Source organism: Puma concolor, chromosome C1 (genome assembly GCF_028749965.1).
Source record: "Puma concolor isolate L17-30 chromosome C1, mPumCon1.1.hap2, whole genome shotgun sequence".
NCBI classification, from domain to species: domain Eukaryota; kingdom Metazoa; phylum Chordata; class Mammalia; order Carnivora; family Felidae; genus Puma; species Puma concolor.
The window spans coordinates 79,913,890-79,936,344 of NC_141674.1; the positions used below are offsets into that span (position 1 = coordinate 79,913,890).

A 22,455-nucleotide genomic window follows, 5' to 3' on the forward strand; every position below is an offset into this window, starting at 1 on the left:
TTTTGTTTTTCAAGTTAAACCCAGGTTTCTGCCTGTAGCTCCTCTCCTACTGTTCCAAACATTACCTTTCTGTGGCTTTGGCCACTCAAGACTGGAATGTGTCCTGAAGCTTTCTGAAACTTCACACAGGCAGAAACTTGTAATGAGGAAGAAACAGAACCTATTCAGTGCAGAAAGGAACGACACCAGATGAGGCATGAGGGAGGTATGAGAAATATCCAACAGGATTAGTGGCAAATCCTCGGGAGGCCTCGGCCTTTGGACTAGGTCAAGTTGGCCTGTAAAAATAGAGACATGTTTGTTCAATGCCTGGTGAGCGGCTTCTGTGCTTGGATGCGGCCTGAAGGGGCAGAGGGGCAGCCTCATAAATACAGAGGGTGTGGGGATGGAGTGACAATAAGTTGGCACCACAGGGATGGTGGGGAAAGGGGAGGCTGACTTCCTTTATGCTCCCTCAGTCCTCCTCTGTGACTCTGGAGGTGAGATGTGCAGTCATGGGAGCTCCTGGGTCCATGGAAGTGCTCCCAAGAAGCCAGTAGCAAGCAGGAAGGGTGACAGAGTTCACGGGGATTCTGAGCTGGAGGGGCCCCTGGAGATGGGCCGGCTGGTGACTCAGTACTGTCCTCCACAACCCGAGTACTGTATCCACAAGCAAGCATTTACTCTGTTTGCCCTCATTTCTATTAGCCGGGGTTCAAAGGTAAGTCCCCCTGAGCAGCCGGAGCCCATGGCCTGTGTAGATGGCTCATCAATCAGGCCAACAGCCACCAGGTAAGGGGCCCAGTCTTCACCTGCTCATCCCCCTTGGCAGGAAATAAGAAGCACCACCAGGCTAAGAAACTCGCCAAGAGGCTACAAAAAAAACCAAAACAACAACAACAACAACAAAAAAAAAAAAACAAAAAAAAACACACCATCTCCAGCCCGGGAAAAGGAAGGGCAACAGCTTTTTAAATCCGTCTCTCCGTCAGAGAGATTCGCCAGCCAAAGCCTCTGAACTCCTCCCGGACCCTCAGAAAGTCTGAATGAAATGCATTCCTGAAAGAAATATGCAAATAATTCAGCCATGTAAAATTACCAAGAATTATGTCATCAGATGCTCCAGGGCCAGGGTAAAAGCAAAACAAAAGATCCTCAGGTCACTGGAGAATCACAGCTCTTGTCACTTACCCTGTTTACTCTAAGAAACGCCCCCAAATGTCGAAAGAATTGATTCTGTCAGGATTAAAGAATGAGCTAGTCTTACTAGGTAAGTGTTTCCTAAGCATTTACAATTTTTTTTGTTCCATACCAAAAATAATTTCTGAAACAGCACTCAAAGGTTTTAATAAATTTCTCCTGAAATGGCCAAGGAGGGAGACTAAAATAATGTGTGGTTGTTGCATCTAAAGATGATAATTGCGTGAATTTGCAAAGTGCCCTTCACTGACTTGTTATGCTTCTAAATATCTGCATCCACACTGATCAATTCTCCCATGTTCTCCCCACAGTGATTATTCTATTCTAGTTACAAAGAAACAGAAGAGCAGGACAGTATGTCACTCAGCAGAGAACAAAGGACCAGGGACTCCAGCCTGTGAATGCAGAACCTGGTATGCAGTCATGTGGAAATACGAATAAGAGATTTTTTAATGTCTTATAATTAAACCTGTTACTCACACGGCCCCATGAAAAGGCAGTGACCTGGGGCTGGGGTCACTCTCTGATGATTTGGTGCACGTGAGTTAGGACCAAATTTGGATTCAGGCTTTTCAACACATTACACCTTTCTCAGGACCAGGGTCAGCATCTCTAGTGAGACCCCAGGGACTCATGGAGAGGGGGAGGGGGGAGAGGGAGAGAGGGAGTGGTGCTGGGTGTCTCACAGAGCTCCTGGGAAACTGTGCTCTCTTGCGCCCCCTCTGGCCTCCGGGAAGACTTGCTCCTCTGCACCAAGGAACACACCTGTGAAAAAAGCCAGGGCAGCCAGGTAGACCCTCGAGGGGGTCTACCCCATGCCTTCAGGTCAAATGTTGTTCACCCAATCTGGGAAGAGGGTTAAAAAGGCCAGAGGAAGGCCCCCGCTCAAGTGTTGTCCTCAACGCCATTGTTTTCCTTGGGCAGCCCTAATACTAACCTGCCCTATATAGTAACCATAGAAACAGGAGTTGCCTGCCAGCCATATTCCACAGACGGTGCTTCCTGTCGGCAGCAGCCCTTGCACTGAGGGAGGCTGAGAGCCCGCAAGAGTCCCTCTCCCAGAGTGCTACCGTCTTCACTAGAAGATCAGGGTCCCAGTGAGGCAGACCCTCTCTTTGACCTGGCACGGGTGGAGAGAGTTGTGTACAGGGAGAGAGATGTGCCTTCCAGGTATCTGCTTTTACCTGTTTCAGGGCAACTAGGAAGACCACGTTGCCAGTACGCCACCATTCCCCTCTCCGAAGCCAGCCCAGAATCAGGGCATCACGCCTTAAGCGCACTGAGGTGCTCGTCATTGTCAAGTAGCCCTGTGGACAGTGACACTGCCCACGGTGGGCAGCACGCTGTCACCGGAGGGTACTGGTCCAAGGCTGCAAGGCCTGGGCTCGTTCCTGCCCACAGGGACACGCTCAGAGCATCAGTCAAGGGGTGAACACCAGTTGTGGAGGTCACAACAGCTCAGCCTCTCGTGGCAACTCCTGAGACTCCACCTCCCCAGCAAGACCTCTCTCCTGACTTTTTGCCTCCACTAAACCCCGGCATTCAGATTCTTGGTGAACAAAAACAGCTTTAATGAGATAGGGAGTAAGACTGATGCTACCATTCCCTTTTCCCTGGTGCCGCACGAAACCGAGAAGATGAACCCGGATGGGCCCAATCCTAAGTATCCAAGACTGCCCTCTGCAGGTTCTGCCCCTTGAAGAGCAGCCTGGGAAGCCCAGAGCCAAAAAAGGTGCATTTAATTTTTTTTCATGTCTGTTTATTTTTGAGAGTGAGCGAGCGAGCGAGCACGAGTGGGGGAGAGGCAGAGAGAGAAGGAGACACAGAATCCGAAGCAGGCTCCAGATTCTGAGCTGTCAGCACAGAGCTGGACATGGGGCTCGAACTCACAAATCGTGAGATCACCACCTGAGCCGAAGTCGGACGCTCAACCGACTGAGCCACCCAGCATCAGAAAAGGTGCGTTTCTCTGCAACCCTGTCTCCCAAAGCTTCCCAGACACCTGGCCTGACTGCGGCATTCTGAGCACGACAAAGCAGGAGGCGAGCTGGTGGTGGAGGAACTGGTGCGCCTCTGACTGCCCACCCTCATGTAAGTGATAGGACGCAGGGCTCGAGGGGAGTTTGTTGGGAAACCTCTGAGGATGAGGAGAAGCCATCAGGGAAGAAGTCTCCTTCCCCTCAGGCCAGACTCAGCAGCTACACAAGCTGCCAAAGACCATTGGACACATTTTCCTATATGCAAACGAGATTCGTCTCTTGCTCAAAATGCACACTGCACCCGGTGGGAGGAGGGTGGCTCTCAGGGCCACTCTGTGTGTTGCTGTGGACAAGATGTTTGCTTGCGCCTGTGAATACAGAGGGTGCGTTTAAGAGGGTCTACCGTGCACATCTCGGTCTGCCAGTCCTCAGATTCCTCATGGGGGTGAAAGACTATGGCTGTCAAATGGCCTCTGTCCGGAAGCAGTATTGATCTGCCTACCACATCAACAAAGGAACTAAGGACAGTATTCACAAGCACGTTTCTCCCTACCGGGTCTTACAGACCCCCCAGTAAGTTTCCGTTTCTCTAACTGGCTATTAAAATTGTAAAACTGACATCGTGGGGCTAAATTACGTGAGCGCCCAGCCCTGACTCTGCTTTCTTGCACTATCACACACAATTCCGTCCCATACATCCCACCACCACCACCTATTTTCTGATATCACCCCAGGAATCCTGCTACACAAGCCCAATTTTCAGTCTTCAGCATTAAGGCAAAATGAAACGTGCAAGCATGGGGCAGAATTCCAACCTCGAAGAACAGACTTGGATTCTGGTGGTCTCTGTCTTTTCTCACAGTCCATGAAAACCATCCAGCCTCCTCCCAGAGCAAAAAGGCACACGCTGTAACGTTTTACATATAATTTCAGGGGATACTTTGCCCCCCGAAGCCCATCCATATGCCCCTGGGAGTCTCACTCATCCAAGATGAGCCAGCCTCTCCATGCTTCTTTCCATTCTACACTCACGATGCACGCACCTCGCCCAAAGCGGGCATTTGTTTTTCTGGGCATTGTAGCTCCGAAGTTTTCTGTGCTGTGTGCTTTCCTCTTTCTCCTTCCTTCCACTTTGGTAAGTGTGAGCTATATAAGCAACTAATAGTGACCACAAATACCCCTCAGAAGCCCCTCCCAAGCAGAGCTGGAGAAATGCTCTGAGGGGCGTCTGCAAAGCCAGGACACGTGAAGCTTCCCCGGCCAGGACCAGCTGCACTGTCTCCCATCTCCACTGCCTCCAGCTCTCCCATTTCACAAGCATTTCTGCAAAATGACATCTTCCAACACTGAGCTGTGAGACACATATTTGCATGCCTCAAAAGTGACACTGGCAGGTAGGGTAGAAGGAGAGCCAGGGTGGGTTCAAGTCTTTACTGCACTGCTAGCAAGCTGGGTGACCTCGGGAAATTTCTTAACTTCTCTGAGCCTCCTTTTCCTCCTCCAACTTACCAGGTTTTTTTGAGGCCCAAGTGAGACAACCCATAAAGAGCCGGGCACTCAACACATAGTAGGCACTCAGCAAATGGGAGCTTCGGTTCCCATTTGTTCCTACTGCAGGGCATATTCCTGATCCCACCCAAATGTCAGACCACATGCCCCCCACAGGAGTGTGGACGGCTCTGCCCTGAGCCACCGACTGACAGGCTGGTACAACAGTGACTCCTGAACCTTGAAAGCCAGGGACCAATGAGGAGGCGTTTAAGAGTTTTCTCAGTCTTAAAATATTTTTAGCCTTCAAACTTTAAGATCACATATGAAAATCGCACATATGGTTTTAATCACACTTGCTCAGATGTCTCCAATGATTTTCTTACTCCAGAGCCGCTGTCGTTTGGAGACCTGTTTGTTTCAGCAGGTGGCACGTGTGTCCACGGCATCTGCCTACTCGGCCCTCACGCAGGGGGAGCTCCCGGTCCATCCACAGCTACTGAGCCCTCAATGCCCCACCCCATCCCAGCCAATCTGACTGGGGATCCTGAACACCCCTCCCCACAGGACCTGGGTCGCACCTCCAGTTCCCCATTGCCCCCCTCACCAAGTCAGCTGCAGAGCTAGGAGTCCGTCTACACATCCTGCCTGGATGTTCTGCCAGATGCTCCTCCAGCCTCGCCCCCTTGCCTAGCCCAGCCCTCCAGGGTCTTGCTGTAGGACTAGATCTTCCATGTGAGGCTGGAGTCCTTAGAGGACCACCTTCCATGTGCGTGACTCCTTCATTCCGCATCAGCCCCTACTACTGGCTACTCTGATACCAATCGTTTCTTTTTCTTTCTTTTTTTTATGTTTAGTTTTGAGAGGGAGAGGGAGAGAGACACACAGAGGGTGAGTGGGGGAGGTGCGAGAGAGAGCGGGAGACCCAGAATCTGAAGCAGGCTCAGCACAGCACCCAGCGCGGGGCTTCAACTCACGAACCGTGAGATCATGACCTGAGCCGAAGTGAGATGCTTAACTGACCGAGCCATCCAGGCGCCCCCCGTCCTTTTATTTTTTTTAATGTTTATTTATTTTTGAGAGAGAGAGAGAGAGAGAGAGAGAGAGAGCGCGCGCGCGCACACGAGTGGGGGTGGGGCAGACAGAGAAGGAGACACAGAATCCGAAGCAGACTCCAGGCTCTGAGCTGTCAGCACAGAGTTTGATGTGGGGCTCGAACCCACAAACTGTGAGATCATGACCTGAGCCGAAGTTGGATGCTTAACTGACTGAGCCATCTAGGCGCCCCCCCTTTTATTTTTTTTTTAATGTTTATTTATTTTTGAGAAAGAGAGATTGAGCACAAGTGGGTAAGGGGCAGAGACAGGAGACACAGAATCGGAAGCAGGCTCCAGGCTCTGAGCTGTCAGCACGGAGCCCGACGCAAGGCTCTAACTCACAGACTGTGAGATTGTGACCTGAGCTGAAGTCAGATGCTTAACCAACTGAGCCACCCAGGAGCCCCTGTTGGAGCACCTTTAAACCCCCGTGAGATGAGGGGAACCCCTCCCCAGCTGGTGGTGGGGCCTTGCTTGCACACCACACTCACTGTCACCACTGAATACTGAAGAATACAAGTTGGGTTCTCAGCAACCCTCCCCGACCACAGACTCCAGGGCTGCGTGCCCAGCAGACTGCAGCAGTCACAGACATCCCCCACCGCTCAGCCGGGGCTCCTCCAAGAGCCAGCATTTCACCCCCGTGCAAGGCCCCCAAGAGCCAGCATTTATACTGAGAGCTTTTACCATGGTGAAAGCTTATTTAATACTTACACTGGGAGACACATATTATTATCTCTATTTCATATGTGAGATCAAACAGTACTTAGAGTTAATAATTAAAATGACTCTCAATCAGAATAGCTGGATCAATCGGATGTGATAATGGAAGCATGACTAGCACCTGGTTGCCTGGAGTACCTTATCTTGTGCAAATCCAAAAGGCAGAATCGTGGCTGCTGCAACAGCCCCCTCCCTCCCCCCCTCCCCCCCGAGACAGATATTCTTAGCAACAGAGGCAGCGGGTCTCACCTGAAATAGCCCATCAGAGATCTTCACTCATTACTGACGGGAAAGGGCAGAACATGTACAGATGGACACTGAAGCAGAATCTGTAAAGAACCAGGAGGCAGCAAAACCCTATAGCACAGGGGATGACTGCAGGGCTAAGGGACCGCCTTTTTCATATATAGAAACATCATCTAGGCCTATTTCTCTACAGGAGAAGGCCGACTCAGAGGGTGTGTTGCATGGGAAGGCTCATATTGATTACCAGCCAGTTTGTTCACTTCCTAGAGCAGTCAGGTGCCAAGCACAATGCCGCCTACAGAGGTGACATCCAGATGGTCAACACTTCTGGTGCCCAAGGTGGGACAATGGGTTCCTTTTGTCAGTGACTCAAAGGACAATACAATCCCTGGCCTTGTAGTGTGTACTCAGAGGAGAGGGAGGGCAGGGTGGAGGAAGGGAGAGTTACCAGGGAGAGCAGCAGGAAGCCACCTGAACCAATCTCGAGGGACACCACAGCAGCCTCAGGGCTGGAGTACTTGTGACGGCAGATGTGAGAATTTTTCTGAGGCCAAACTATAAGCAGAATCCACAGCCCCTATGCTCCAGTGCCCACGACTTCTCTGTAACAGTATGGATCTGACAATCAGACTGGGAGGCAATGGGTATCCAGCACATAGGAGATAATCTCGAGAAGGATGAGTATAGGGTTTGAAAGGGTCAAAAAGAAAATACCTCTGCAAAACCTACCATTCATATGTCAGTATTTTACATATGTACCCCAAGGAAACAGAGACAACCAGAAATAGCGCCCAATATACTTTTGTGATCCTGAACATTCAGGGGAAAAATGATATAAATAGCAGATAGTGGTTATTATGTTTAAAAACTTTAACCCGTGGCATGTACATGCATCTTGTTTTGGATGTGTGAACTAATCAGAATTCCGAACACTAAATAGTCCAGGTGGACATGTGACCTAAGTTAGACCAATCAGAGTCCTTCCCTGGGAGTTTTCAAACCAGGGAGGAGGGAGAGGTCCCCTTTTCCCCTTGGGCCATAAACTTTAAGATTAGAAACTAGTGCAGCCTACAGCCATGTGCTCCCACTATATAAACAAGCTGATCTGGGCAAATGCAGCCAGCATGCTGAGAAGTAGAGTCTGGACATATCTTCCTTCTTCAGCACAATCATCAACCCAGGCCACTCTACCCCTGCCCTTCCCAGTGGTAAATTTCCTAGCTCACATCATCAGTTTGAGAGTTTACTTTATGATTGTGAGATTAGGTAAGATTTGAGGTCGACACAGAATACACTGTGGGTTCCACTGGGGTTCACATGTGTAAGACGCGATCTCCACATCTGAGAAACGCTCAAAGGAAACCAACATAAACTGATGTTACATGAAAACATGTATAATGCACACCCATTAATAATAGGGTTGTTCCCTCATGTTTCAGTGATGGGTGGAAATTAATGGTGCTTCACAGCCTCCAAGGATGTTCCATGAAAGAACTGACTTGCCTTGAGTTTTCAAGAAGAAACTGACATGAATTCGCCTCTGGGAAAAGGGATAGGAATTCATGGAGTTGGAATGTCCTGTGCCACTGAACGTAGGTGTGAGTTTTGCTCCCACACCCAGCACCCCTCCCAAGCTAGGGGAAACCATTAACAAATGGGTCATTCAACTCTGCTCATGTAGGCAACAGCACCATCTTCAGTTCCTGGAGGATGTTTCCAAAGCCTATTATATTTTGTGGAAAGACAGACGACCTGATTCAGAGGTGTTGTCTGAGACATTCCCTTACTAAGGCCAGGTGGACTTTACCAGCTACAACTGATTACCTGGGAGAGCAACTCTCATGTCTTCTTTGTAGGTCAAAGAAAGGGAAATCTGCATCATCCCCAAAATATATTCAGATCTTCCCAAATTTACTCCTTATGTAGTCCTTAGGTGGACATGGCCCAGCAAGAGCTTCAGAGTCCCCGCTGTCAGTCTCTGTGGCCCTATGCGGCTTCCTTCATGCACTGCGATCATTTTATTTACCTCAGTGAGGGGACCCAGCTCTAACACCTGGCTGTTGAAGCACTCATTAAAGTGATCTATGTCTTTGTTTGCTTCAGGACTTATTCATTGTCTAACTCATTGTCAACACTCCAATGCCCAGAAGGATTGGGGCCAATGCCTGAACAGGATAGAGGCCAGTGAATGGTTGGAGAAGGCACAGGGATTGTCAGTCTGGGTCCACAAACACCCTGGAAGTAAGACGTACAATAAGTGCACATGCATATTTCTAGACATAGTTCTTATTCATCCCGTTTGCAAAAAGATAGGCACTTCCTCAAATAATTCAGAACCACAGAGGCCTAAGGCAGGACTTGCCACATGAGGGTTATGACCCTCGTTGGGTGAACCAGGCTTGCCATCCCTGTGTCTGGATTAGGACTGGTCCCTTCTTCAGCCCTCAGAAGCACCTCATTCTCAGCCGTGAACTGCCTGGGGTCCCAACTGGAGAGAGGCTCCCAGAACACATGATTCCCCACTCCTACCACCTGCAGGAGCGATCATTAAATGCTGTGAAACCAGGAGATAAGAGGATGCAGCCCTATTCTGCCTGGGCTCATTCCAGCAAAAGCTCAAAGACAGAGGGGAGGACACTGGGCCATGATGGACTCACATGCTTCAAAACACACCCACCTGGGCCTGGGGAAAATGAGAACCCAACTGGAGACTGGTGGTCACGGGAAACAGTCCCTCAGCTTCATCACTGCTTCTGTACAAAAAGCTCTTTTGAGAGTGTGAATGGAGGCTTTATGTGGTTAAGTTCTCATCCACAGGCTAATAAATATGTGAAATGGCCTCTCAGACCAGGTTCCTGCAGCCTGGACACTGAGGTCATTCAAGAAACAATTAGATGCCATCTGGAGAGAGCTGGGACTCAAAAGGAAATTGCCTCGAAGGGCCAAACAGCATGTTCTTGTTCCCAGGGTCTGACACATCCTTATCTTCACTGACATAACCGACGGATGGAGCTCGGCCAGCTAACCCACACTGGGAGCACAGAATGGGCAAATGTGGTGGCAATTAATAAAAGCTTAAGGACCAGAAGAATGTTCATTTTCAGCCTGCCTCAACTTAATGTATCCCCTGACTCACTTTCACATCCAAGCTGAGCATGTCTGCCATAACCCAGACCTTGGCCTCACCAAGCTTTAGGTTTTCATGGCTTTAAAATAAAGCAGTCAGAGCAGAACAGCGACTGCTTCTGGGCCAGCTCTTCACAGTATATAATGAGCGACACGATCATATGAAACAGAGTTGGTATTTGTTGAGGCTTCACTATCCATTCATTTGTAAAGAAAAGGCCCCATAACTGAAGACCCTTATTTCTAGGACAGATTCCCAACCTTATTTTTAAATAAAAATGTAATGTCTCTTCTGTATTAATGATCAGTATCTTTTAAAGAATATATGGATTTAGATAAACAGGAGATGATTATTTGTATTCTAAGTGTTTCTGCAGCTTTATAACAGCTCTTAAGTAGCAGGAGACCCTCTGGGATGGCAGAGTTCAAAATGCAGCGAGGGGGGGGGGCATGGGGGCCCTTTAGGGGAATCCATGAGGCCAAAACTATTTTCATAACAATACTGAGACATTTTTTGCCTTTTTCGCTGGGTTGGCATTTCCACCAATGAGGTAAAAGCAAGGACGGGTCAAACTGCTGGGATTTTAACACAAAGCAAGGGAGACGTCCCAAACAGGATACCGACTCACCGCATTTCTTAGCTACCAGTTTCTTAAATTTATTTTTTTAGTATTAAAAAGGTTTTTTAAAGTATTTCTTTAAAAAATAGGCAGTTTCACCTAAAAGTCCTTGATGAAGCAGTAAGAATTACTTGCTTTATCACAGCTGGACCCTGGAGCCTAGGTCTCTCTTTAATATTCTGTGTGACGAGGCAGGACACGGGCACACGGCCCTTCTCCCACACACCCAAGTCCAGTGGCTGCCTCTCGAGGGAAAGCAAGCGTGTGTGGAACCAGCTCCTTTTTCCTGGGACACCACTTTTACTTCAAAGAATGTCCGACAAACTGTGGCTATTCAGACGTGGCTAGTTATCTGGCAGGTATTTTCTAAAAAAGGAACAAAGTGAGCCTGTCACTTATAGGAGAAAAATTGATAGTATTTGTTGCCAGTGATGAAAACTGAGCTTTCGACTGAAAATTAGAATGCGGGGAAACTTGTATTCACGACCACGAGTTTGACAGCTTCCCAATAGCTTTAATAATTTTTTTCTGATAAGTGGGGATATAAATGAAAGTGAGTTTTTAATATTGTATAATGAAATATATTAACATTTTGAATATCTGCATAACTCAAGCAACCAGTATTTTTCAAACGCTCAATGCATGATGACACAAAATCACACACGGGTAAAAGACCCAACTTGTCACAGAGACTAATGGATTTTAAGGGAATACAGTATAAAGAAAAAAAAAAAAAAGTTCATGAATATGGTTTCAGATTCCACATTATAATTAGCCTTTATGGAGCTACAACTTTTCAAGTTTTAGCATAACATCAAAGAAGAATAGCTCCAATTATCTGAAAACGCTATTAAAATAGTCCTGAGGGTTGTAAAATGGGTGAAGGGGGTGGCAAGGTACGAATATTCAATTATAAAATGAGTAAGTCATGGGAAGATACAATGTACAGCATGGTGACTATAGCTAATAACACTATTGCATATTTGAAAACAGCTAGGAGAGGGGTGCCTGGGTGGCGCAGTCGGTTAAACGTCCGACTTCAGCCAGGTCACGATCTCGCGGTCCCCGAGTTCGAGCCCTGCGTCAGGCTCTGGGCTGATGGCTCAGAGCCTGGAGCCTGTTTCCGATTCTGTGTCTCCCTCTCTCTCTGCCCCTCCCCCGTTCATGCTCTGTCTCTCTCTGTCCCAAAAATAAATAAACGTTGAAAAAAAAAATTAAAAAAAAAAAAAAAGAAAACAGCTAGGAGAACGAATCTTGGAAGTTTTCGTCGCAAGAAAAAAATTTTATAACCATGTATGTTGATGGATGTTAACCAGACACAGTGGTGTGCATTTTGCAACATATACAAATACTGAAGTTATTATGTTATATACCTGAGACTAATACACTGTTACATCAATTACACCTCAGTAAAAAGAAATACCCTTCCCATCTTGAACTATGTGTCTGTGCAAGGCCAGATTTTCTTCAGACTTCAACCAAAACAACACAACAGACTGAAGGCTGAATAAGGTAGGAGAATCAAGCTGTATTCTATGACACTAAAGAGATTTGCAAAAATGTAAAACAGTGCCATTCCTCTCACAAAATTTTGTTTTGGAAAATGATTATTTTTCAGAAAAATTATTGTGATTTTAAATAAGTAAATATTTAAAAATTCCTGTATTTTACTTTCTAAGACAATAAACCACTAGTTAAAAAAGCTCACATAACAAAGGCCCCTTGGGGTCCCCAATAATTTTTTAAAAGTAGTTTTTAAATTTTTTTTTTAAAGTTTATTTATTTCTTTTGAGAGAGAGAGAGACGGAGAGAGGCACGGAGAGAGAGAATCCTAAGCAGGCCCTGCCTGCCATCAGCTCAGAGCCCAACGCAGGGCTCGATCTCACAAACCATGAGATCATGACCTGAGCTGAAATCAAGAGTTGGACGCTCAACAGACTGAGTCACCCAGGTGCCCCTGGGGTCCTCAATAATTAATAAGAGTGAAAACAGGTCTTGAGCTCAAACAGTTTAAGAACTTGTGCTCTAATACACCTAAGCTCCTTGTTTTACATAATTTTGATTGATCCATAAGTTTTCAGCATATTTATGAAGTAGACTAATAGAAGGGTGGTTTCATTTTAATAAATAACTCTACCATAAAAACACTAACGCTTATAGAGAAGATTTGGAAACTGGGAGAAACGTGTAAAACAAAACAAACACTCCCTAGCTGCAGGAAGTGAATTTTGACCTATAACTCTCAACACTCAATCATTCTACCCTTAGTTTTCTCTTAAGGAAGTCCGCACACAAATGTGCACCAAGCCCTCTGAGTTGCAGGCAACGCATCTCTCCTGCATCGTGCTTCACTCCTCTGCGCTCCCACGCACACCGATCAGGCAGGAAATGCTGAAGACCGCCTTCGTGTGAGACCACAATCGCCCTTCTTCAACACCTCTTCTGGTGTCACAGGCCCACACTCTCCTGTCTCACCTGGACAGTCACAGTGGCCTCCCAACTCCTCTCCCTGTTCTTGCCCCCGCTCCTGCCATCTGCTAGCCACATTGAACCCAGTGTCATCCTGACTTGGCTCCCCACCTCACTCAGCAAAAGTTACCTACGGGCCCCAGGCAATCTGCCCCCTCCCTCTTATCACTCTCTTATATCAGCTTCTACCTTTCTCTCGCTCAAGTTCACTCCCTTCTAGCCTCTCTGGCCTCAAGGCTGTTCCCGGGTGGAAGAGGTGAACTCCTGCTTCATGACCTTGCCCTTGCTACAGCCTCTTCCCTTTAGACATCATGCTTGACTGGCCCTTCCACTCAGGTCACCCTCTGGGTGAGCCTCTCCCTGGCCACCCTATTTAAAATGTGGCACCCCCTCACCCCAATATTTCATAGTTCTTTTCCCTGATAAATCTTTTCGCTTAGCGCTCATCACTGCCTCACATGCTTGCTAGGGTGTCTTCCCCATCTCCCAGTCCTCCTCCCCAGAGTACAAGCTCCACAGAGGCAGGGACATTGTTTTGTTTCGCTGCCATATCCTCAGCCCCTAGAACACTGACCAGAAGGCAGGTCTTCAATATATATTTATTAAATGACTATGACATATGTAACAAATAGGGCCATATTTTTAAATAACCACAAGACTGTTTTTAACAGCATTAAAAAGAACCCAAATGTCAGTGGGGAATTGGCCAATATAATCGTATTTCATACAATGGGATACTGGATAGACATCCAAAAGAAGGAGGTAGACCCATGTATTTAACATGCAATGATGTTCAATAAAAAAATCAAGTTGCAAAGCAATATGTAGTTATATGTTATTTTTGGCAGTCAATCAATCAACCAATCAATATAATTGTTCCCCAACTCAGCCTTCTTACTTCCTTAATCTCAGAATTTCCCAGGAACACTTGAGCTTCCTCACTCTCTTCCCACTCAAGAAATATGTGAGTACCTATCCTTCTCGTAGACTCCCTGCTACTCTCTCTCCTACTCCACTCAGCCTGGGCACACATTGCCCCACAGGCATGGGGTCCTTCCTCAACAATCTCTAATAGGCTGATACCTGTTTTCTGCCTCAGCTAATACCAGCTTTCTTCTGGCCATTTTTTTCAGCTGTCAAATAGCAATTCAAATATCATTAAAAAAAATTTTTTTAATATCTATTTTTGAGAGAGAGACAGAGAGAGAGAAAGAGACAGAGCATGAGTGGGGAGGGACAGAGAGAGAGGGAGACACAGAATCTGAAGCAGGCTGCAGGCTCCGAACCGTCAGCACAGAGCCTGACGCAGGGCTGGAACTTGCAAACTGTGAGATCATGGCCTGAGTGGAAGTCAGACAATTAACCGACTGAGCCAGGCAGGTTCCCCCAAATATCATTTTTTCCAAGGATACTTCTTGGTTGCCACAGGTAAAACTTCAGATCACGACCAACTGCCCCTCCCCACTCAAAATCTACATGCAGTGTTACAGCATCTTAAGAGATTTTTGTCCAAGAATGTAAGACAATTTACTCTATTAATAAAATGCCTTTACAATTTTAATCTGTTTAATATAAACCCAAAGAAAACCACCTGCCTCTTTATTTACTTTAAACACAGCCTTTAGTTCTGAAGTTAAAATGTTAATAGTTTAATATGAAAAGCTCCCAGAATATTTAGACAATGAACTGTAGCCAAACGCTGCACTGTTGTGACATATTATTTCCACTAGAGGGCGGAATTGAACAACGATTGCAACGCTTAAAAAAAAAAAAAAAAAAAAAGCATGGCTCTCATTTGGGAGCTGATAACAAGATCTGTTGAGGAACTGATAGGTCTGAGCCACAGAGGTTGCCAGAACTACACTTTAAAAAAAAAAAGTATATCTACCTCTGCCTAAATGTGTGACTATTTAAGGTGACAACAGCGACCCCACAATTTTTATCCTATACCAGGTTGGCGAGAGAATGAAGACAGGATAGGAATCTTCTTGCTTTCATTAAATAAAATCACTGGAGAAATTTCTGGAAAAGTTTTAGAGATGCTGAGTGTTACTTGCTTCTTGGAAAACTTTAAGATCTTTAGAACACCCTCATTCCTTCTTCCTTCCATTTAAATGCCGTTTGCATCTGGTTTTATGTGGTCATCAGTCAGTCACTAAGTATTAAGAAAAGGTCCATGCCCTCAGAACTCACCTGCTAGTGAGGCTTTTGGGGTTGTTTTGATTCTTTTTTTAACGTTTATTCATTTTTGAGACAGAGAGAGACAGAGCATGAATGGGGGAAGGTCAGAGAGAGAGGGAGACACAGAATCCGAAACAGGCTCCAGGCTCTGAGCTGTCAGCACAGAGCCTGACGCGGGGCTTAAACTCACGGACCGCGAGATCATGACCTGCGCCGAAGTCGGACGCCCAACCGAGCCACCCAGGCACCCCCTGATTTTTTAAACAAATAGAACTTGGGACAAGTGATGATCCCCAGAGTAATGACATAGTGACGTGGGGAGGCAGCTTTCAGCAGTGGGGTCAGGGAAGGTCTCTCTGAGGCAATGAAATCTGAGTCACACCACACAGGAGATGACGGTGATAGTAACTAAATTAGTATTTGCTGAGTGCTATCTGCATGTCAGGCACTGTGCTGATAACTTTACATGTAGCAACTAATTTAATTCCTATGTGCTCCCATTTACTGTCAAGGAAACCCATCTCCAGAGAATTTCAGAAATTTGCCCCAAGTCACACAACTAAGCTAGGGGTTTGGATCTATGTTGGCTTCCTACTGCTGTAACAAAACACCACAGATTTGGTGGCTTTAAAATAGAAATTTATTCTCTCACAGTTCTGGAGGCTAAGAGTCCAAAACTAAGCTGTTGGCAAAAGTCACATTCTCTCTGAAAGCTCCAGAGGAAGACCCTTCCCTGCCTCTTCTTAGATTGTGATGGCTATACTCCTTGGTGTTGTTGGCTTATCCACACATCAACTCCAATTTCTGCTTCCATGGTCACATGGCATTCGTTCTCCCTGTGTGTCAGTGCCTTTGTGCACAAATTCCTCTCTTCTTATAAGAACACTGGTCTTTGGATTAGGGTGCACCCTAATCCAGTATGATCTCATCCCAGTGTGATCATACCTGCAAAGACCTTCTTTCCAAACAAGGCCACATTTACAGGTACTGGGGGTTCGTACTTCAATATATGTTTTGGGGCAACACAGTTCAACCCACTTTAAACCACTCAACTGTAAAAGAAGCATTCATGCCAAAGAAAAGGCAAAGACCGGGGACCAGTAGGAAAAGCCAGGATGGAGGAATATCCCACTAAGGCAGATGGCAGAATGAGGTCAGAGGTAGACAGGCCACATGAGGAGGGTTCTGAAGTCCGATTATAAAACGGAGCCTAGTCAGATGCCACAGTTTCGATTCTCGCTTGCATGCTAGTTTTCCAGTCTCTTTGCCACCTCTCTACCTGCCATTGCTTGGGATCCCAGAGGAGTCCTCTTACTTTTAGTCAAGGATGAAGGCTGTGGCATAAAATATAAAGGTGAACCTAGCTGTACTAGGCCAGACAAGGTTCCTTTGAGCACCTTTAGAGGGCAGCTCCAGGGTTTGACCTTGATTCAAACCATCAAGTTCAGGAGGCCCAGGGAGAATTTACTTTTGACTTGGGATACTGAGAAAACGCATCTCAATCTGCATTGGGGGGAGCAATCTGGCCTGAGGAAATTATCTAGACAAGCCCCAGGCAAGAACCGTCAGGATTGCAGCACCTGTGCTGTCCCCACACACCTGTTCAGCCAACAAAACTGAAGGCCTTAGATGTGATGGGCCCAGCGGGAGATGCTGCTCAGAGCAGACAGGTCTACCCCACAAGATGCCAAGTTGCATCCAAATCGTGCAGGATTGCCACTGTAGCATCTCTGTGAATGTGCAAGGTCTCACAACTTGCACAAGGACTCGTTGCTATGTCACCAGGCGAGATAACAGTGATGTCCATGACGCAAGGCTGAAAGCCTACTATGCATTTTTATTGAAAGCCTACCATGCATTATTGAGAGGCAAACCAGGAACAGTGAATATACATATAGTCTAGAGCAGGAGTCAGCAAATCTTTTCTGTAAAGGGCCTGACAGTAAATATATGAGGCTTTGCTGCCCATTCTGTCATATCTACTCAACTCCATGGTTATGGTGAGAAAGCAGCAACATGTAAATGAATGGGTGAGGCTGTGTTCCAATAAAGCTTTATGCATGTTGAAACCTGAATTTTATAATTTTCACATTCCTCTTTTGATTTAAAAAAACAAAAAACAAAAAACATTTCAAGTGTGAAATCCGTTTTTAGCTTACAGGACAGACAATAACAGGCTGCAGGCCAGATTTGGTCTCCGGCTATAGTTTGCTGATCCTACCAATCTAATGATATCCCCACATGCTCATCAGTTAACTTAATGTCATTGTGGTAACAAGGTCTCCAACTGGAAATTTCCTGTCCTCCCCTAAAATATTCACTGGCTTCTGGGCAAGATGCCAGACACTCGTGTGACCTCTGGAACCTCCTCTGGCTTCCTCTTCCTCACCTCCTCCAGTTAAGTCCGCGAGGAACTGTCAACTCACCTAATAAAATGGCTCTTAATTCTCTCTTGGAAAGGCCTCCAGGCCCTGCCCTGACTTTCCCCGCCCACTGCCACTATCTAAGGTTAGGCTCTTGGAAACACTTTGCTCCCACCTCTCACTCCACTGAGCAATTACCAACACGTGATACATGCTCACAACTATCTGTTGAATGAGCCAATGCAGTAAAATATCCATAAGCTCAGCACTTTCACCATGTGATCAGCAGTCTGAGGTAGCCCATCTCCAAATCAAACATTTCCGCTACTGGGGTGACAGCACTTAAGGGCTAAAATATGGTAAGGTTTTAGTTTGCCTTTTTAAAGTCACGTTCACTGAGGTTTAATTTACACAGAGTAAGAATCACCCCTTTTAAAAAGTATCATTCTGTGAGCTTTGAAACAACCATAATCAAGGTGTTTCTATCATTTTAAAAGTTCTTTTGTTCCCTTTTGCAGTCAACCTCTCATCTGTTTTCTGTCACTAGTAAGTTTTTATACTGACAGTCCATTCTTTTTTAGGCTGACTATCGCGCCATTGTATGGTATCCTACAGTTTCGCCATTCACCAGTTAAAGGGCATTTGAACTGTTTCCAGTTTTTGTCAATTATAAATCATGTCGCTATGAACATTCACATATAGATTTTAAATGAGCATACAATTTCATGACAAGATTTTGCTTTTTACAAATGACTGCATTTTCAAAGACCTGCGGGAAAAGATTCCTTTGAAAGAGGGACTTGTCCTCCACCCCTATTCTTCAGTCTTCCCACCCTGCCTCTGTAATTGGTTTTTAAAAGGTAGTAACGTTAAACCTCCCAAGAAGATTTGCAGAGAATGTTTTTGGGGTGGAGTGGGAGAGGGTGGATGGGAGCTCTCACTCGCTCCTCCGAATGTGAGCCCCAGGGCTGTTTCACATTCACCGTGGGCAGCGTTTGATCTTCTGGTCCCACAGGGCACGGTGCTGGCTCTGCGGATGTGCACACTCAGGCAAAAACCTGCAGAGCCAGCCAATTGGGCCGTTATTTGGTTCATATAACTTGCTAAAATCTCACGGAATGTACAGCGTACCATTGTTTTCGTAAGTCCCTTTCATGACTTTGTTAGCTGGCTAATTCAGAGCAGACTAGCCTGTTTTCCCCGCTGGAAGAAAAGACGTCCCTCAAAGGCAGCTATTTAACCGTGACCATGGCTGCAGCCATCTTGAGCACAAAGCGAACGCAGCCTCGCTGGCCCCTCTCCCACGAGGTCCCAACGCCGGCCCGCGCGCTTATTCTTGGCGCTGGAATTCGCATAATTACTCTTTTAATCTGCTGGGTGACCTAATGTAGCCCGGGCCGGCTGCAGGAAGCGGCCTTGCTGAGATCTGAGCCTTGGGCAGCCTGTCTTATCTGTAGGGCCCTCTCACAAGGAGCATTTCGGAGAATTAACCCCACAGAGGACTGATTGCCAAGGATCCCCGGACTCGGGAGCTGCTCATGCGCGCTGGGTGGTGGGAACAGGGAACGGGGGACGGGGAACAGGGAACGGGGGACGGGGGACAGGGGACGGGAGGGGGGACGGGGGACAGGGGACGGGGGACAGGGGACGGGCGGGGGGGGCGGGGGGGGGGCGGCGTTGAGGGGAACGAGCCGTCGGAGGATTCCGATCCCCACTCAGGATAACAGCTCCAGCCCTCTCCTTTCTCCTAGCCTGCGAAGGAGCTCAGAAACCGCAAATCATTTCAGAAAAGCTCGCAAGTGGTTCCAGCAAGAATCCACCCAGGCTGACTACAAAAGAAAGGATATTTGTTCACTAGGAGGCTAGCCCGGGACAAAAGGCTGCATTCCGTCCTGACACTTGCTAACTGCGGTCGCCTGGAGAGCAGGCCTTTGTCCACAGGCGGGCATTGTGCTGTTTATAGCCTCGCCACGAAAATGGGCTTGCCTACATCTTGGCTAATTTGAAAAACAGTCATCCCGATTTTCTTTTCTGCTTCCTGGCTTTGTTTTCCGATTTATCTTTCTTAAGGGCATTTTAAAATGAAAAATCTATAATTAACATTTCTCTTATAAGAAAACTCACCCAGCTCTGCCCAATCATCACCTCCCCTAAAAAATGTGTTTTTAAACCATTCCCAGCAAAGAGATGTTTTATTAAAATGACTGTAAGGCTTGTGTGTGAAGAAGCATCTACAAAGAATCTTCAGTCTAAAAGGAAGATAGATCTATAAAGGGGGAGAAGATAGGAAATAAATTTGTAAAATTTAGTGTATGGTGGGGGGCAACTCTTGACGCTTAAAGAAGTAGCCCCAAGAAAAAGAAAAGAAAAAAATAGTGAAAATGAAAGTAAGTTTCACAGGTTCAAGAAGGGGTTACAAAAGTGAAAGCATAATGGATGGTAAGAACAGCTGCAGGAGTGTTGAGGTACAATCTTTTGAAGTAATGTGATGGGTGGGCAGTTATTAGCTCTCACATCCTTGGTCTTAATGTCTGAGACACATCATCTTCCAATCAATATGGCACTTTTATGGTCAAGAGTGATAGATGAAGAATCCCTTACCGCTTGGTATAAAAAACTTTCCCCTCCAGCCTATCACAGGTATAGATGATCCTTAAAATGTTCAAAGGACATTCACCCATTCCCTGATTTTCTAGCTGTGAGAAGACAGAAGCCACAGAGAGAAGGTGCAAAGTCCAAAGTCACACAGAGGTACACCGTTCTCCCCTCTCTGTGGGTTCTTAGGGGTTGTGTAATCTGGAGTCCACCATGCGAATGTTATTCTGGGAAGGTTAACACACTGAGCTATTATCATTTATTAACATTTTAAAGACTTTTTTAATGTTTATTTATTTTGAGAGAGAGAAAGAGAGAGTAGGGGAGGGGCAGAGAGAGAGAGGGAGACGTAGAATCTGAAGCAGGCTCCAGGCTCTGAGCTGCCAGCACAGAGCCCAACGCATGGCTCGAACTCACGAACTGCAAGAGCAGGAGATCATGACCTGAGCTGAAGTTGGATGCTTAACTGACCCAACAAAACAGGCACCCTCATTTATTCACATTTTAGTACATTTTATCAAATGTTCTAGTAGTTACCAGACACAGGTCTAAGAAAGTAGACACTAAATAAATACATTGTAATGGGGGTAAAAATACGACAAAAATCGAATGGGGCAGTGAGTAAGTAAAGAAGCCCAGAATATAAACTCTTCTTCACAATTTTGCCTAGGGCTATTTCCTCCAAAAGCTATTTCCTGTTTAAAAAAAAAAAAAAAAAAGTTTTTATCTCCAGTAAGGTATGCTAGGTACGCAGAGGAAAATTCCAGAGCTGTGCACAACTCATGAAAGTCACTAACAACTAAAGAGCAGGAGAAAGGTGGAGGCACTGTGGAGGTTTCTGCTTTCCAACCTGGAAGAAGTGATTTCTTTTGGGTACAGTGAAAAAGACAATATTATGTGGTTACTGAAAAGGACCTCATGATTGCACAAAACAGTTAAAACCAGACTTTTAAGATGAGTTTAAGCATGAGCTACTGTGGGGGAAAAATGTGGGGAGAAGGGAAGGCTCAGAAAATAAGGAAAAAGTTGAGAAAGGGAAAACTGGGGTGCCTGGGTGGCTCAGACGGTTAAGCCTCTGACTTAGGTCATGATCTCATGGCTGGTGAGTTCAAGCCCCTCATCTGGCTCTGTGCTAACAGCTGGGAGCCCGGAGCCTGCCTCAGATTCTGTCTGCTTCTCTTTCTGCCCCTCCACCGTTTGTGTGCGTGCTCTCTCTCTCTCTCTCTCTTAAATATAAATAAACATTAAAAAGTTTTTTTAAAAGAAAAGAAAGAACAAAACTCCTCTCTAACGGTCAGAATTAAAGAGACAGAAACAGTAGAGAGCAAGATTCCAAAAATCCCCTGGCTACTTTGGAGCTGCTCTAATTTTGTTAGCACATCCAAACATGGTATTCAGCTGGTGGGTCTAGGTGCAGTTGGGAGGCCCCAGCAGGAAGTGAAAGAACCGCCAACAGCCCTGGGGCTTCTCAGCCATGCATGGTTCCCTCCATTCTGGGCACAGAGGAGCTACTTGTAGCCTAGCAACCGCGGACTGGTCCCCTTTCACGCCGTATTAATTCGCTTCGATACAAACTGCACAGTGTTAGGAGGACACAGAGTACAAACTGGACAGAAGTGAATTTTGGATTCATTCTCTACCCACTCTCTGCCACAATACTGCAGCCCCAGCACCACCCAATCCCCCAGTGCCTTGGCTCCCCCAGGCACAAGGAGAGGGAGCCAGTCCCAGATCTCATACCTGGGCACTGGGAAAACCCAGTGAGGATGGTTAGAAAGCCTCCCATGTGAAATAGAAGGCATTTGAAGACAGAGACCTGGGCCTGTGGTTCTCCACAGAATGAGAAGAGCTGTCTATTGGCCATGCCTGGCTGCTTCCACCACTGAGAGAACTCTCAGAGATCAGCCCACCCCCATTATGTGGCCCATAAAAATGTGCTCCCTTGAATCTTGTTTTTTGGGCTGATAAGTCTCCAGAAGGGGACTCTACACAAGGCAATGACTTTTACATAGAATTTCTACTTTTCTACGTGCCTAAGAGGTATTAAGTATACCAGGGGATCAGGGAGAAGTAACAGCTCTGAGTCAGGAGGGGCCAAACTGCATCCCAGTTCATCTACAACTATCTTACCTCCCTTGATTATTTTCAGTCACCCTCCAAAGTCACTAGGCTCCAGCAGGCACCATTTACAAGGCCTTCATCACATGGACTGGTCAGCCAGGCTTGAGAGGGCAACCAAGTCTGAGAAATGCTAGGATGAGCCTGCACTGGCCCAAGAAGTGTGACACATGGGTCAATTTAGACCTGGAGGTCAAAGGCCTCCATGAACATGCTTTTGGAGCTTCTGTACCCAAAGAAACAAATGGAAATATCCCACATATGCTGAACA

At 46.5% G+C, this 22,455-nt stretch overlaps 1 protein-coding gene across 4 annotated transcripts in view; it reads right to left on the bottom strand.

The window, feature by feature from the left end:
* Positions 1-22,455, bottom strand: part of BCAR3 (BCAR3 adaptor protein, NSP family member) — a 136,966-nt gene that overhangs the window by 55,362 nt on the left and 59,149 nt on the right. The window lies entirely within an intron of this gene.